This window comes from Anas acuta, chromosome 27 (genome assembly GCF_963932015.1).
Source record: "Anas acuta chromosome 27, bAnaAcu1.1, whole genome shotgun sequence".
Classification (NCBI taxonomy): Eukaryota; Metazoa; Chordata; class Aves; order Anseriformes; family Anatidae; genus Anas; species Anas acuta.
The window spans coordinates 2,311,619-2,326,726 of NC_089005.1; the positions used below are offsets into that span (position 1 = coordinate 2,311,619).

The window sequence follows — 15,108 nt, forward strand, 5'->3', positions numbered from 1 at the left end:
CGTTTACACGCATGGGATATTCCCTTTGTATTAGTCACTGAACAGATGTGTCTTGTCATATGATGCATGAAATAGCATTGGGGAAAAAAAGAAAAATAACTTATCCCTCTGAATTGGGGAAGTTCGTTGAGAATTTTCTCACCCAAGCATCAGATCTACCTATTTATCCTTGGTCATTAAGACCGCAGAAAGGCAGAAAAGAAGTAGCCAACAAATCCATTAAAATTTAGCTGTCCTTTCCAAGCAAGACATCAGTTGGACGTCATTTGGATATCTTCAAAAAGAAAACCAAAGTGTTTCTTTTTCTGAAAAAGTTATTGTGATGATGTAGTTATTTCAGTTCCTTGTTTTGGGAGGTAGTAAGTTAAATTTAGGTTTTTCTTTCCCTGGGTGGTGGTGACACATGGGAAAGTTGTAGAAGATGTAGAAAGACTAACCAGAGCACGCTAATTTTACAGCACATAATCTATTGAAACCAAGTTCAGTATGAATGATAAAAGCATGAAATCCCCATATTTTGTCGGACTGATGAAACGTATACAGTGCAAAATCAATTTTTTGGTATCTGTGCAAGCTACATCTTAACGTTACCTCTCAGACTGTGCATGACCGTATATTTCCCCAGTGTTTCAGTTCATGATGTGGGATCCCCCTAATCTTCCTCGGGCTGCACTTTCAGATAGATGGCTGTGATTCCTGGCAGAAGTGAAAATGAGAAACAGTTCCTTGTTAGTTCCATGAAGTTGTTTAAATCCATAATGCAAACCAAGACAAAAACTATCTTCAGTTGCAGACAGTAATGCTGAATGGAAACAGTAGGGTATTTCCCTGATATAAGACACGTGTTGGTGCTACTACTAAAAAGCAAGAGTTGAAAAGTGAATTCTATTCCCATTGCTGGAAAAGCACAGGAGCTGTAATAAATACAATACAACTCTAAACAGGTCTTCAGAGCCCTGGTTATGATACCAGCATCTTGACCATTGGTGGGAGCTGTGGTTTTATTTTATATGTAAAAATAAAAGAGGGCCCTGTGCATAAGAGCAGCGATCAGCACATGTGGCAACTTACTTTAAGGTAAGCTGGGGCTCAGATCCAGCCCCGACCCTCCTAGCAAGAGGTTTTTATTGAAACTGGAAGAAACTTTGCAGGACCAACCAATTTTTCAGCTGCAATTTAACTAGACAAAACAAAGCAAGTGCCACACCTTATAAAAGGGAATTGGTGTTGAATCGTTAGGTCACAACCTCCTGAAGATTTGGGAAAAATCTTCTCCCATGCCTCTTTGCAAACTCACTGATCTTTGTCACTCAGCCACTACAACCCCCTTAAAAATAGTAAAATGTTTCCTATTGCATATAAAAGCTTAACATATGTCTTTTGTAGGAGGTTTTTCAACTTTTTTTTTTTTTTTTTTCTCTCCAATGAAATAAGAATGTTCTGCTTACTAGGCAGCATCCTTTTCTTTCTTAGAATTCATATAACAGACTGGCTAGGACACTGTGAACTTACCATGTCTCCTTCAGGTTAAAAACCTAGGAAATTTGGCTTTCAGCACATATGGGAACATAATGGAAAACATTTTTATTATGTTTCTCCTCTGGTTCCAAATCTTGTCTTAATTTAACTCCCGTGTCTGAAAACCAGAATTTTTGAATTTTTTCTTTTTAGTTTTTCAAACTGAACATAAATTTTCTTTTTCTCCAGAACTTGAGTAATGTTAATTTCTACTAAAATAAGTTTGTAAATCTTTTACTATTAAATCAGAGCAAGATATTTCAAAATGCTTGAAACACACTGCTTCAAGCACCCCAGTCCACATTTTTAATCTCACTGTTTTCCTTTTTTTTTTTTCCTTTCAAACGATCAATTTATGAGCTGCTGCTTTTTTGTCCCAGAGAAGAAAGTAAATGTTGAAATTATGATGGAATGGGAAAATGGTGAACTACCAGTTAGAGATTATTGAGAGGAGCCCTTACTTTCTACACCCCAGCATTTTTTCCTGTCAGTGCAAAAGCTAATCCTTGAAAATCCACCACACTCTGGAGAGCAGGAGGTGCAGCTCTCAGACCTGCCAACTGAAGACGTTGCTATAGGTCAGAGTTGGCTTACTGAAATCCTTAAAAGAGCTGATGCAGACCCAGGCTCCCTGGAAGCATGATGCAGGGACCCATCTGGCCTTCAAAGTGTTTGATTCAAAAGTGCTAGAAGAGTTTTCCAAGGCAAAGCCTTTTAAGTGACATGAGCAAAATAAATGACCAAACCATTTTGGGTGGATGGAAGAAAAAAGATTCCAAAAAAATGTCCTTTGAATGATGATGGACAGCCACTGACAGCCATTTACAGCCCCTGCAGTGCATGCATGCAAGCTGATTTTTTGTAAGCTGGAAGTGCTTTGGGACTGAAAGGCTTTATTAGAAATGGAAAAGCTTATTTAAAGGCAGATCTGAGTCTGGTCTGTTAGTGATTCCTCTCCTACACAACCCTGAAGCTGAAACTGGGGTCGGGTGAGGAAACCAGGATTTCAGGTCCTAAAGCTATTTCTGAATTTCTCTGCTAGAAACAGCTCTCTGATGGTGCTTATCCTGATATGAAACAGGATTAACTTAACTGGAATCAACAGCAATGGATCCAGGTGGAATCAGAACTGAGCTCCTTAATCCTAACATATTTCATGCTGAAACACATTAGCCATGGTGGAAACAAGAAGGGGGGCCTAGTATTTTTAAATTCTTTTTGCCAAAACACAGTCCCACCTTTGTGTCATTGGTTCTGTATGCTTTGTTGAAGCATCCTCCAATACACCACAATTAAGTGCAAGGTGTCAATCATATCACATCCAGCTCCAGATTTACGAAAGCTTATCTGTTTATTCCAAACAAGCTTTCCAGTTGTGATAATTAGGCAGAGCATCCATCTCCTCATCAGCTGAAGGAAAAAATACACCTTTAGCAATTTTTAACTCAATAACCCTAACTTCTTCAATGAGCCTCAGTGGACCAGCTTTTCTGCTGGCATAAGTCACCGTCACATCATCAGCTCCTATGGGGACAATTTGTTCCAGATTCCTTTAATTACCTTCTTCTGCCTGCTTGCTTGTCCAGTAATAATACTCCAATCCTGTCTGTCTGGTGCAGTAGCACAACAGACCTGTGGCTGTTCTGTATCACTGCAGACATTACACTTCATCCTTTGCACAGAATACAGATAATGCCTTGGTCTTACTTCTTATTCCAGGGTGGATGGTTGGTGTAATTTAAGAATAGATTTATACACAAGACATTAAAACCCACTGCAGATAGCCGGATGCTGCTGTTGATAATTGCCAGGTGTACGAGAACTGCAGAACCAAGGTTGCCTGGAGCAAGAAACACTAATTTGTTACTTGTGTGGGAGACTGTATGCTTGCAGGATCTGCAGAGGTATAAGATCTGCATGCGTAAAGCAAAAAATCCCATAGAAGTTACCCTTGTAACACAGTCAAACAGAGATTATTTGGTTTTCAGAGGCGACGCAAATCCCTCAAGTTCTGGGAACAGTCTCACCACCGTCCTTGAAGAGGAGATATCAAAGAGCACAAACTGATTTTTCTCCTTGAACTCGTAAGGACAGCTGGCTCAGCAGAATGACAGACTCCACGAGGTGATGGCAGTCGACAGGCTGAAGCTCCAGCACTGCCTGTGTCTGTAAATGTAGCCACAAGAAGAATTTCTCAGTGGAAAGCCATTCATGGGAATGAGCTGTATTAGTGGGTCTGCAACTAATTAACTCGGTGACTTCATTTCTCCATACTTGTTCCTCTCCCGTGTTATACCTACCTCGCTAACCAGAGCATTGCACCTTTTATCTACTTACATAACGCCTTCTGTAACAGGGGTTTTATTTTTCCTGGGAACTCAGGGAGATATTCATAAACAATAATAAAGTGGAAGAAATGTGTTTTGAATAGCTTAGTGTTTTGTCACATGAAAATTCCTAAATAATGTGGTGGTAAATAATTATGTATATATGTTTGTTGACATTCACTGACTTCAAAGCAATTCACAATTAACTTAGCTAAACTTTCCAGCAACCGGTCTATACTCGCTGGCTTTTCTTAAATTTGTTTGGGAAATTGCAATCTATTCTTTGCGGTTACATTTGCATTTAAGCTCTTTTCTTCCACTGGCACTAATTAGTAGCCTGGTCATTAGTCCCAGATGAGACACAGAACAACAACAAAAAAAAGACGATGACTGAGGACTCAATTCAACATCGCTATATTCCCAGTTCAGGGTATAAGGCTTCTTGCTACTCTTTGGGTTTCTACTGAATTGTGCACTAAGGTCCTTATGTCCTCAGTAAACGGTTGGTGCCAAGAATCTTGGAAAGACAAGAATTGAGGCTGCACAACATTCAACAGAGCAACATATGGATGCATCAGGCTCTACGTTTTCAAGCCTAAAGGTGACCTCTGGAGCATACTGTTGGGCCATTGCAGCAAACCACTCACCTTGCTCTTTGTCTAAGCAAGTAATTGTGGTCACAGAGCCACATCCATCAACATTTAATAAAACAGTTGCCTTTATCTTTTAGCTCATTTCTGTGGCTTTCTAACTTACTGTTTAGGACTGTTCAAATTTCCCAGCCTTGCTCCTGTAGCTAAGCCAATCAGGTACTTGACGATCTCGGACCAGACTCTTTTCTCTGGCTACAACTGGTGCAAAATAACTCATCAGTGGGAATAAGATGGAGAGCAGCCACGTCCCTTCTCAGCACAGCCCGCATGGCTGGGGAGGGCAAGCGAGTGCGGCAAGCCTGGCAGAGTTCTGCACCATTAATTCCCTAGGAGCATAATTCAGCACAGCTCCCAAGATGTTTTAACTACACACAGAACCTAAGAGCATTAACAGTTTCAAGTGGCAATGAGGTGATGTTGGGCACAGTTAAATACACACAGTTTGGTTCTGGACTATATTCCTTTTAAAAATAGGAGGAGGTTGCAAAATATAACAATCACAGAAGCCTCTTATAGTCCCATCCCCACTTCTGGTATGAATAATCGTGTGGCAAGATAAGTGGGTGAAGTATTACAAGATGACGTTTCTGTCGACCGTGATTATAAACAACAACAGAAAAGAAATGTAAGAGCTCTTGGTTAATTTTTCCCATTAGAAAACCACTTGGTATTTCAAATGAAACTGCCAGGGAAATGCTTGTTTTAAAGTTCCACTGATGTAGCTACAAATCATCTCGTTTGTAAATATTGGTTATTGGTGGTGGGAAGGGGATGCAGGGGAGGGAGGGATCTTGTTTACTTTACGTGCTGCACATCCAGCCTGGTCAAGGGCCCTGGCGCAGCGGTTTTCTTGCTGACACACTGTCCGCTTACATCAGCTGCAAGACGCCCACTGGGGCAGGGTCCCAGTGGGAGAGAGGATGCCGGCTCCGGGCTGTGTTGTGACCGTGATTCTCAAGCACTGGTATGTACGAGGCTGCAATGGTGTCTGTGTGAATTTGCTGTTCACTGCTGCTGTTGTTTAACAGAAAGAAAACATGCATTAGCCGTAATAACACTCTGGGAATATTTAATCCCAAGAGGGGTGAAGGGATAGGGCCGTGTATTTATTTGTTTTAGGCTTTTGTAAAATGTCTATGGTAAAAAACATCTGGATTGTTGAATAGAGAGAGCCAGACGCTGACAGAAATGGGCCTGAGATACCAGCCATTCTTATAACCCGCAGAGAAATGGGCAAATGAAAATCTGATCCACAAACAACAATTAACAAAGGACGTAGGCTAAAATGACCTAGGGCTGGCTGTTCTGCTTTGGAAGGCACATGCCTGGTGCTCTATTACACTACCTATAATTTTTTAACACTCTGGGGCATATGGGATCTCTAAACTGGACACCAATTTTATTCTCCTGAATCCGGAGGCAATAATATAAAGGAAGCTTGGAAGAATTCAGATAACTCCTTGTGTCTCCAATACTTTAGCCAAACAATTCCTGGGCCTGCAACGTAAAAGTGAGCTCAGAGCTGTTTTGACATGGTCAAGATGAAATTCTGCGTGTGTTAAATTCAAACCTGCAAGAAGGTGTTTAACACAGAAGGGGATGTTCTGCTTGGGAATGCAGGAATTGAAAGTCTGCCAGAAGTAAGCTGCCATTTATCTGCATTCAAGGTCATGATACAAAAAGGATCTCTTCCAAGCTCCACGTTTAAGCAGTAGACAGGGTAAGATGTTCATCCCAGACAACAGGATGTTTTCTTTTCTCTTCTCCTGATGATGTATTCGGCATCAAAAAGGGCTGGGGTATTTAATCAGTGCCTTCCAGTAATCCTGGCTAATGCTTTTCCCTAATTACTAGGCAATGGGAAAAGTCAGAGAGACCTTGAGGTTTCAGACTTAGACCAGACTCAAAAATTGGACAAGAATTAAAACCAAAGGCAGTTAAGGAAATGGTCCAAGGCTCATTCATTAACTACCACTTGATTGGACTAGGCTTTACTGGGGCAATTATTATCTTTGCAGAGGTCCAACAGAGGAATCACAAACTACTGAAACCACATCTAACTCCTAACATACAGGGTCATACAGCCCTTATATACCTTTCATTTGCAGAAGGGATGGATGAAGGGCAGATGGGTAAAGTGTAAATATAAGTTTCAGAGGAATAAATAGGTTCAGCAGGCCTGAAATCCTGGGAGCCTTCCACTGGGGTGTCTGGTTTTCATATTCAGGATTGCTTGGATTGCATGCCTATAGCTCATTAGCTGCTTTGTGGATCAAGTTAAAAAGCGTATTGTTTTCAGAGCAAACTATAAAATTAGCGATGCTGTATAAAAGGAAATAACTCAAATTGGACCTTTGTCCTTGATGTCCTAACTGTAAAGAGAATGCTGCCTTTTGCAGACCCAAAGCAAGCAGTGATAAGGGAGGGAAGGCCCTTTAATCCTCAGTCCAGGCAACTAGACAAATTAAAAATGGCAAATCTTCTGACAGCTTTGTTTTAAGGATCTTAACCTGCAGCCACTGCCTGGTCTTTTAACCAATGCTATCTTGAAGTAGCAAGTTCTATAGGATTAACAAACTTTACTCTTACATTTTATTCCCTTTGGTTTGAGCATGCTCATAACCAAAGTACTCATTTGTCTCTATCCTAAACTACAAACCACACAAATAGCCCAAGTGAGACAGAAAAACTGACTCGTTCTTATGGCACTGCTCTGGACTCCTAAGGTAGCTCAGTCCACCAGGTGGCCAGTCAAGGTCATCCTGAGTAGCCTAACTTAGACGACTGTGTGCTGTATCACAGACTTAAGTGTTTGCAGAATAAATACCTTCAGGAATAGACAATAGTTCAGATATAATTCAGATTTTTATTCAGACTCTACTTGGGAAGGTGTTTGTATGAGACTGTGCCCAAATGATACCTATAAATTTCTGTTTAATAAGTTCCCTTCTGCTACCACTGGATCCACTGATTTGCCTAACTACTGCAAAAGATACTTCCACAGACACAAGCATAAAGCAGCTCTTGATTTTAAGAGGCAACAGATTACAGGAGGTCCATGGCATGACCTGTGTCTAAGGACAGCGGTTTTCAGAGAAGCATGGTCAATTTTTGAAGAGGGAGTGATTCAAGGTGGATGCTTTAGCCTGATATTGGATAATCTCTCACCTTTTAGTAGAAATTTTTCAGTCGAAGTTAATCCACAGTGACTGCAAAGGACATCATCAGACAAATGACACAATAAGGATGTACCTTTGCTGTTACAAGTCAGGAGGATTCAACACAAGAGGGTGACTAATGGGTCATGTAGGCTAGGAATTTGAATATTCACCTCTGATGTAAACAGCATAGGTTCAAGTATTTTGTGTTTCAGGCAAAAAAGGGATTTAAATGTGGGTTCTCTACATCCCAGGTGATGTAATCACTGAGTTATTTTCTTATTTTGGAATCTCTCAGCTTTTTCCATGAAACACGTCAAAATATTTGTTTTATCCTGTTGCGAAACACAAAAAGTTCAAAATCTTAAAAAATTTTGCAGAACGGGAAAGCTATTTCCTTCTCCGCTCCATTTCTACATGTGCTTTTTGTATCCAGATATACATCTGCAAGGGGGATCTTAGCACTAAGACTGGTTGTAGTCGGCCAAGAAGCACTGTTCAGGGCCATCCACATTTATCCTTTTTCAGTAATTCCAGATCTCCTTGGTTTAGCTTACAAATCAGATAGCAATTGCATCACATCCTCTCCGTCAGAGCAATCATTGCCCAAGCAGAACAGCCATCTTTCCATCTCTATTGTTACTAAATGAGAGTGTTTGATGATCAAGACTTTGCTGACGCTGTTTGTCGGAGAGCCATGAACTAGAACAGCCTTGAGAGGTTCTCTCTCAAGTGGAGCTGGCTTCGCAGGGCGAATGGGAGTGAAAGCTGCTTTTGAGAAGGGAGGCCTTGACCTTGCAAATACAGAAGCAGGCAAGTAGCTCTTCTCCTACAGCCAGCCAGCCAGCTGTTGGGCTGAGACCACTGTCCATCAGATGTGAGCACCAGTGCACAATTGTTTCCTTGTGTTTTTCTGTCTGCTTCTCTCTGTCTGCCATCCATTGTTGCAGCTAAACTCCCTGGCATGGAGGCTGCTGCTTTGATTTATGTTCCTACAATATACAGCACTTCGAATTCATGCTCTGCAGGGAGAACGTGTAAAAGCAGGCAATGTAAAAAATAAATATTGACGCAGTGGATATCCTGCAGAAACTCACAGTACCACTCACATAAATAAAGCTCCCGATGTGCTCTGAGTGTCTCAAACAGAAAGGTGTAACAGAGAGCAGGTGGTGTCTCTTGAGAAGATGCCGTTGTGTGTCATCGCTTCCTGTCAGTTTAGTTGCTGTAATGTCACTGAGAAGGAGATGGGAAACAAACACTTGTCTATGCATAGTAGGTAAAATGTAACAGGCAAGATGTAGGGCAGATCAACAACCAGACTTCTTGGAAAGATTTTCCAGCTCTCAAAAGTCTACAGGTAGCATCACAGTAAGTGAAGAAATGCTCTTAACAATCTACTTCTATTTTGCCACAGCTCCAGTATTATTTTTTTAGGAAAGGCACATAAAGACCTAAAACCTGAATGCTGTTCTTCTAATCGAACCACCTGGTTATACTATTCCTAACTCTGCTCTTTCTTTTGGCCGAGTTAGTAACCAAAACCTTTGTGAGCAATGCTGATGGGTACTGCTATGACGGGCCCTGATCCATTCTCTACGCTTGACTTGGGACATTATACTTTAAAATCAGTAGATCATTACAAATTCTACACATTCAATAATTGGTTTGTGATTATTTTTAGCCCCTTGGGCTCTTTTTAGGTTTCAATTAAGTGCCACTAGGTAATTAGCTCACAGATAAAGTCAGCTGCTAGGGCCGACAAGTGAAAAAAACATATGTTGAATCCTGAATGAATGGAAAGCTTTTTCCTTGGCAGATACTTTTGGGGGACTCTTTTTTTTTTTTTTAAGGTCAACATTTTGTGCTCCTATTATGGGAGAAAAGCTTTGAAAACATAAACTAATTTTATGATGTATCTTCTCTGCTCCTCATTCTGTACTCAGAAGGAAGAAACACACATATGCAAGTGTATGTAAAAGCAATCATGATAGCTCTATACCAAAACCTTTTTTTAAAACCTTAAGTAAATGTTTAAAGAGTTCCAGAGCTGAACAACTCCAAAATCAAATTTACAACTTCCCTTCCTCAAAGCCAAAGGAAGTGGGGAATTCTTTACAAGCTCTGTTTGACAGAGTAGAATATTTCAGCTTCTCTTAGGACATATTCCAGGAGGTCATTTTGACTGCTAATAATTTCAGCCATATTTTTTATTACACTTCCATTTATAAGTGGTTTGCAAAAGGTTAATAACTGAAGATGAGCCCGCTAAAGATAGCGATATATATCACAGGTTAAGAACACATCCCTTCAAGATATTATTTACGATCATAAACACGTTGCTGGAAGCATTGCTAGTGGGTGCAGATAATTAATTGCCCTACAGGATTAAGTCATTAAAAGTAGTCGATCAACTGTCAGCATTCCTTTAACTCTATGAGCCATGTGCAAGCGGAGCGTCAATTCTCCATATTACCAAGTTCTGGATGACAAACACCCATTGTAAGTATTGAGCCTGCAGAGGCTCACAAGGATATGATATAAATTGTTGTGCTTTTGTAACTCCAAATAACTGAGCTGTGATAGCAGTGTTAGAGGCTGGGACTGGATAAGATACTAAGGAGATGCGACACAAGGAGCATCCATAACAGAGCACGCAATCAAGTGCAATCAGAGAACGCAAGCAAGCAACCCTGAAGCAATACATATGAATCAAGGTTTGCAGATATATAATCCATCAAAAATACAGAGTATGAAAGACATTATTTAAACCTAGTTCCCCTGTGAAAACAGCACATAATTGTACAGTACATCTTCTTTCTTTTTTTCTTTTGGTAGCAAACAGAACCAATTCCTAGTGGATAGGAGATAAAGCACATAAAAAGAGAAATAAATTTTGAAACAAAATAGTCTCCTAGGCTGCTGGAAATTATGGAATCAAATGTTGGTCTGGTTCTGGCAAGGATTTCTTTCCCTACAGCCATAGCTTTGGTAAATTTCATACCACACCTTTTTATTGTGCTCAGGCCTCTCTTAGGTTCTCAGCCTGCTTTTCCATCCTGGGGCTTTTTAAACCATGCCTTTAGTGGAGTCTTCAATGGTCTTATTTGATCTGAAATGGTGGAGTAGAGCAGCAGTAGCTGCAATGAATCATCCAACTCTTGGGAAGCAGAGCAAAATCTGTCTTTAAATACATCATCTCACACTGCAAAGCCTTCCTGGACAAGCCTAGTATCTTCCCAAGAAAAACTCTGACTTGGGAACCTGGCTCTGAGTGTTCGGACACTAACCAGGTTTCAATATTACTATGAACTTCATAGAAAAGGCTTTGTCCCCACCTTTACAAGAACTTTTGTTTGGAGGACACAGAGGAAGCTCCTGATGTAAAGCTTGGTTCTGTTAACTCCCTGATAGCTGGGGTCTTTTAACTACATGGTAAGATCTCTGTTGGCATCTTTAATAAGAATCAAGTATATTTAAGAATAGCACTGAAAGCTGAAGTTCACTTATGTGGTCTAGGCCTTACTGGCATCATAATTCACTGAGCTTTACAAGACCAATCAGTCAAACCAGATGGAGGACACAAAACCAGCAGATCAACTACAGAAGGAAGGAGAACCCCTTGGTCTCCAGGCAAATCTGTAGAGTAGTTTAATACAAGGATTTTTTAGTCTAAGAGTACTATTTATTAAGAAATCGATTCACAAATTTACACATGGCTCCATTACGCTGGAAAAAAATTTAAATACTCAGATCTTTTGCAAGTGTGTGTAAAAATATTCTACCACCTACAGTGAAGAAAGCTAAGACTTCAGTAGACTTAAAATAAACAAGACAGCGAGAGAACATCTCACAGACTTCGTTCCAACTACATGCCTCTATCTGAAATACCCATTGCTTTTAAAGCCATTGCAAATAAAATAGAAGTTTTATAGCCATGCAAATAAATGTAAACGTCAAACATATTTTATTGTCTGTCTTTTAGGTTTGCAATAAATTATAGTGAGTAGAACCCAGGCCTTTAATGAGAATGGTGACTTCTCTCAGATACCCAATAACTTACCCATCTGTACGGTTGCAACATTTGCACTCTCAGCAATTTTGCATACTTTGTGTCTGAAGACATCTGATGTGTTTGAATCACACACAGCAATTATTAAACAATGCTGCAGCATTCATTAATGTACTCCAGAGACTGAGTCTTACTCAGGTAGATGGAGAAAAGAGGGACGGATGCTCAGCTAGCAATCCAGCTACAGGCAGGGCCACTGAAGCAGCAATGGTGAAGTCATGGTGTTTCCTACGTATGGCTCCAATTAATGAGTAGGGACAGCTACAGAGACTCAAGCTGAAGGCACGTTAGCAGATATGCTTCTGGTACAGCTCATCTGCTCAGTGAGTTTATAAGCAAGCAAAGAAAGGTGGGAGAAGGAGCACTGACCTGTGCCAAAAAGCCAATTGTGGCTATTTGGTAGCAGCTCTGCGGGGAGTTGAGTCATCCATGCAGTCACGTAGGAATGCTAACAGAAGGACAGATGAATGGTAGGACCCACACCACTACACGAGGATAAGCCATTGCTACTTACAAATTAAAGCTTTGAGTCTTTGCTTGGAGCAAGCAGAACTCTTGAATCTCAGGCTGCTTGAAGCTCTCTAAATTTAAGACGTTGAGGCAAGAACAATGCGGAAGCATTAGCAGTGCTTTATCCCATTCAATCCTAAAGAGTCAACATCTGTTCAGAGGTTGGTTTTGTCCTTTGGGTATACTGCTACTTTTAGGGAAATTAATGTTATGTCTCTCTGGAGAAAAGAACACACACACTGTCAAGGGAATATTGTTTAATTCCAGCTAATGCATTGGGCTGGCGTCTTTTCTTGTTAACATGGCGTTAAGAGGCTGGGTCACGCAGACAGGCTGCCTAAAAGACATCTCGGTAGAGCAGCAAGATCCCACACAGATCCTCTTCACTATATTCCATTACATCAAAAGGAGCTTATCCAACTCATGAAAATGAGCTTGTCCAACTCACAGCTCCTGAGCAGAACACAACACCGTCAATGGATAAAGTGAGGAGGAAAAGACAATGGAAAAAAAAAGGAAAAGACTTCACTGGTGATCTTACTTACTCCTTTCAAATGACAACAAAAGCTACAATTTTATGTCAACTGTAGGGATTGAAAATAGTCTCAAACTTTGGATATGGTGAGCTTTTGAAATGGCAACAGCAAAACCAATTACTTTATATTTCTTTGGCCAACTGGTTTAGTAGGCCTTTGAAGGAGAATCTGATTTTGTAATTAAAGCTGGCTCTAATAATGATGTGGGATAACATGTCGTATCACGCTCCCTTAAAGCTCTATGTTTAGGAAGAGGGAAGATAAACATTTCCTTGCATGGTATCCTGCGTCCAGCCCTCCAAACACGCAAGCAGAACCTCCAAAACACCAAATCTGTGTTTTCACTAGCAAAATGCAAGAGAAAACTGCATTAGCTATCTACAGTTCACAACCAGAGATAAAACCCTTGCAAAGAGAAGGCAGTTTTATAAGCATTATCTCATTGATTTCAAGGCTGTATGGGATTCAGGGGTGTGCTGCCATCTTTTCCAGAACACATGCAGTGAGGATGGCACAAGCTTCAAACCTCCCCGGTTTCAGGAAAGGAAACAATTTCTATATATCTTCATTTCTTGGGAAAGAAGGTGAATTCACACATATATTAATAGCAGTTACCACTTGGCGATCAAAAACAACTTCAGATTATGTTAAAAAAATTAATCTAATTCTTCAAATGTCTGACTGTAGCAATTTCCTGGCAGTGCATGCAGCAATCATTACATACACATTTATAGTAAATCTGTGCCTGCTCTAGTCCTAATCTAAAACTGATGGGCAGAATTATTTTTAGTTTAACCTTGGTATTTTGCTAAAAGGAATGCAAATGTCATTGCTAAACGAGAAAAAAAAAAAAAAGAGAGAGAGAGAGAGAGAGGGAGACAGAAATAACAACTTGGTGGAAAATTAAAGCACAGAGTTGACTATGACCCCAGCAATTAGACATACATGGGTAATTGATCTTTAGTTGCCTGGGTTCTAATGTCAGAAAAGTGACGTTTTTGACTCTCCCATAATGAAGCCTTAATGCGGGTACTGTTCCATCAGCCCAGATAGGAATCACCAGGGCAGACATTTAAAACAAACTGCATTTTTGTTTACATGGGCTTTACATCTACTACTAGAGTACTATTATTCTATTCATTTCCTTCCTGCCTTCCACCCAGCTAATTTACTTGCTATACAGTAAGTATTTGCTTCCAGTTCCAACACAGCGGTGACCAAGTCCATTTTACCACCATGAGGAAACCTGGCCACAGTAAATCCATGTCCTAGATGAACAGCAACGCCCTTTCCAATATCAGGTCAGGATATATATGCATGTGTTATCTTGTGGGTATGTTAGCATTTTTCCCCATCTTATTCTTTGTAGGGTTAATGGACTCAATCCCCCTTATTGCTTTCTGACTTCAGTACTCATTTACACCAGTGTAACAGGATTCAAGCGCACTTTCCTATATTCGTTTTGTCCTGGTAATAATGAGTGAATTCTGTTTACAAGTGTAGCATGAAGTCCAAAAGCCAGCTAGTTTATATAGCCAGGCATATCCTTGAAGATTCTCTTCAATCCTTGTTTTTTAAATGTCTGTAAACAGCCACAGAAATACCCTACTGTTTAATAAGGGTTTAGACAGATAAACATTACATTAGAGTGATTAAACAATACATTAACTGGAAGCTAGTAACTATGCTACAAGTTAAAGCTATAGCACAAGTCATAGCCAAACACAAGAAATTCAGACTCTGAACTTTAACCTGAGCTAACGTTGCAGCTTTGTTCATGGTGCAGGACCAGAGACCTCCACGGCTCCCTTCCCACCTGAATGACTCTGTGCTTCTCAGCTAAGGATGCTCTGAAATACCTGATAACATCTTTGAATTTTAAAACAAAGCTTTGGTCCTGCATTAGGATTCTTTAGTCACCACCACTGCCACCCCAGTTTTCACAAAAACAAAACAAAATAAAAGCAACCAAACAAAACAAACATCTTTTCCCTTAATTTAAAATGTCTCTTTTTTTTTTCTTTTTTTTTTTTTTCCAAGGGAAATCTAATAAAAAACATGTTTCACTGACTAAACAGAGAACTCTGGTGTGTAAACAATGGAGATTCTTGTGTGAAAGTCAATTTTATCTGGCTTCAAGTAATTCCGCAGGGATAAAATTAGAAAGACCTATACACGGCTTAGGACTTGCAGTTGGTGGGATGAATACTGATGTCAGTGTTAGTAACAGCCATCACAGAACAGGAACCACAGCAATTTCCTGGCCTTTTTCTTTTTCCAGGACTCAGAGGTCTGACAGTCGCTCACAGACTACATCACCAACGGATCTGCTCT

At 40.3% G+C, this 15,108-nt stretch overlaps 1 long non-coding RNA gene across 1 annotated transcript in view; it reads right to left on the minus strand.

The window, feature by feature from the left end:
- Positions 1-216: 216 nt before the first annotated feature.
- LOC137845373 (uncharacterized) overlaps positions 217-15,108 on the minus strand; it is a 124,705-nt gene continuing 109,813 nt past the window's right edge. Inside the window, exon 3 of the long non-coding RNA XR_011090193.1 lies at positions 217-696. This is a non-coding gene — a long non-coding RNA (uncharacterized lncRNA). The remainder of the gene's footprint in view (positions 697-15,108) is intronic.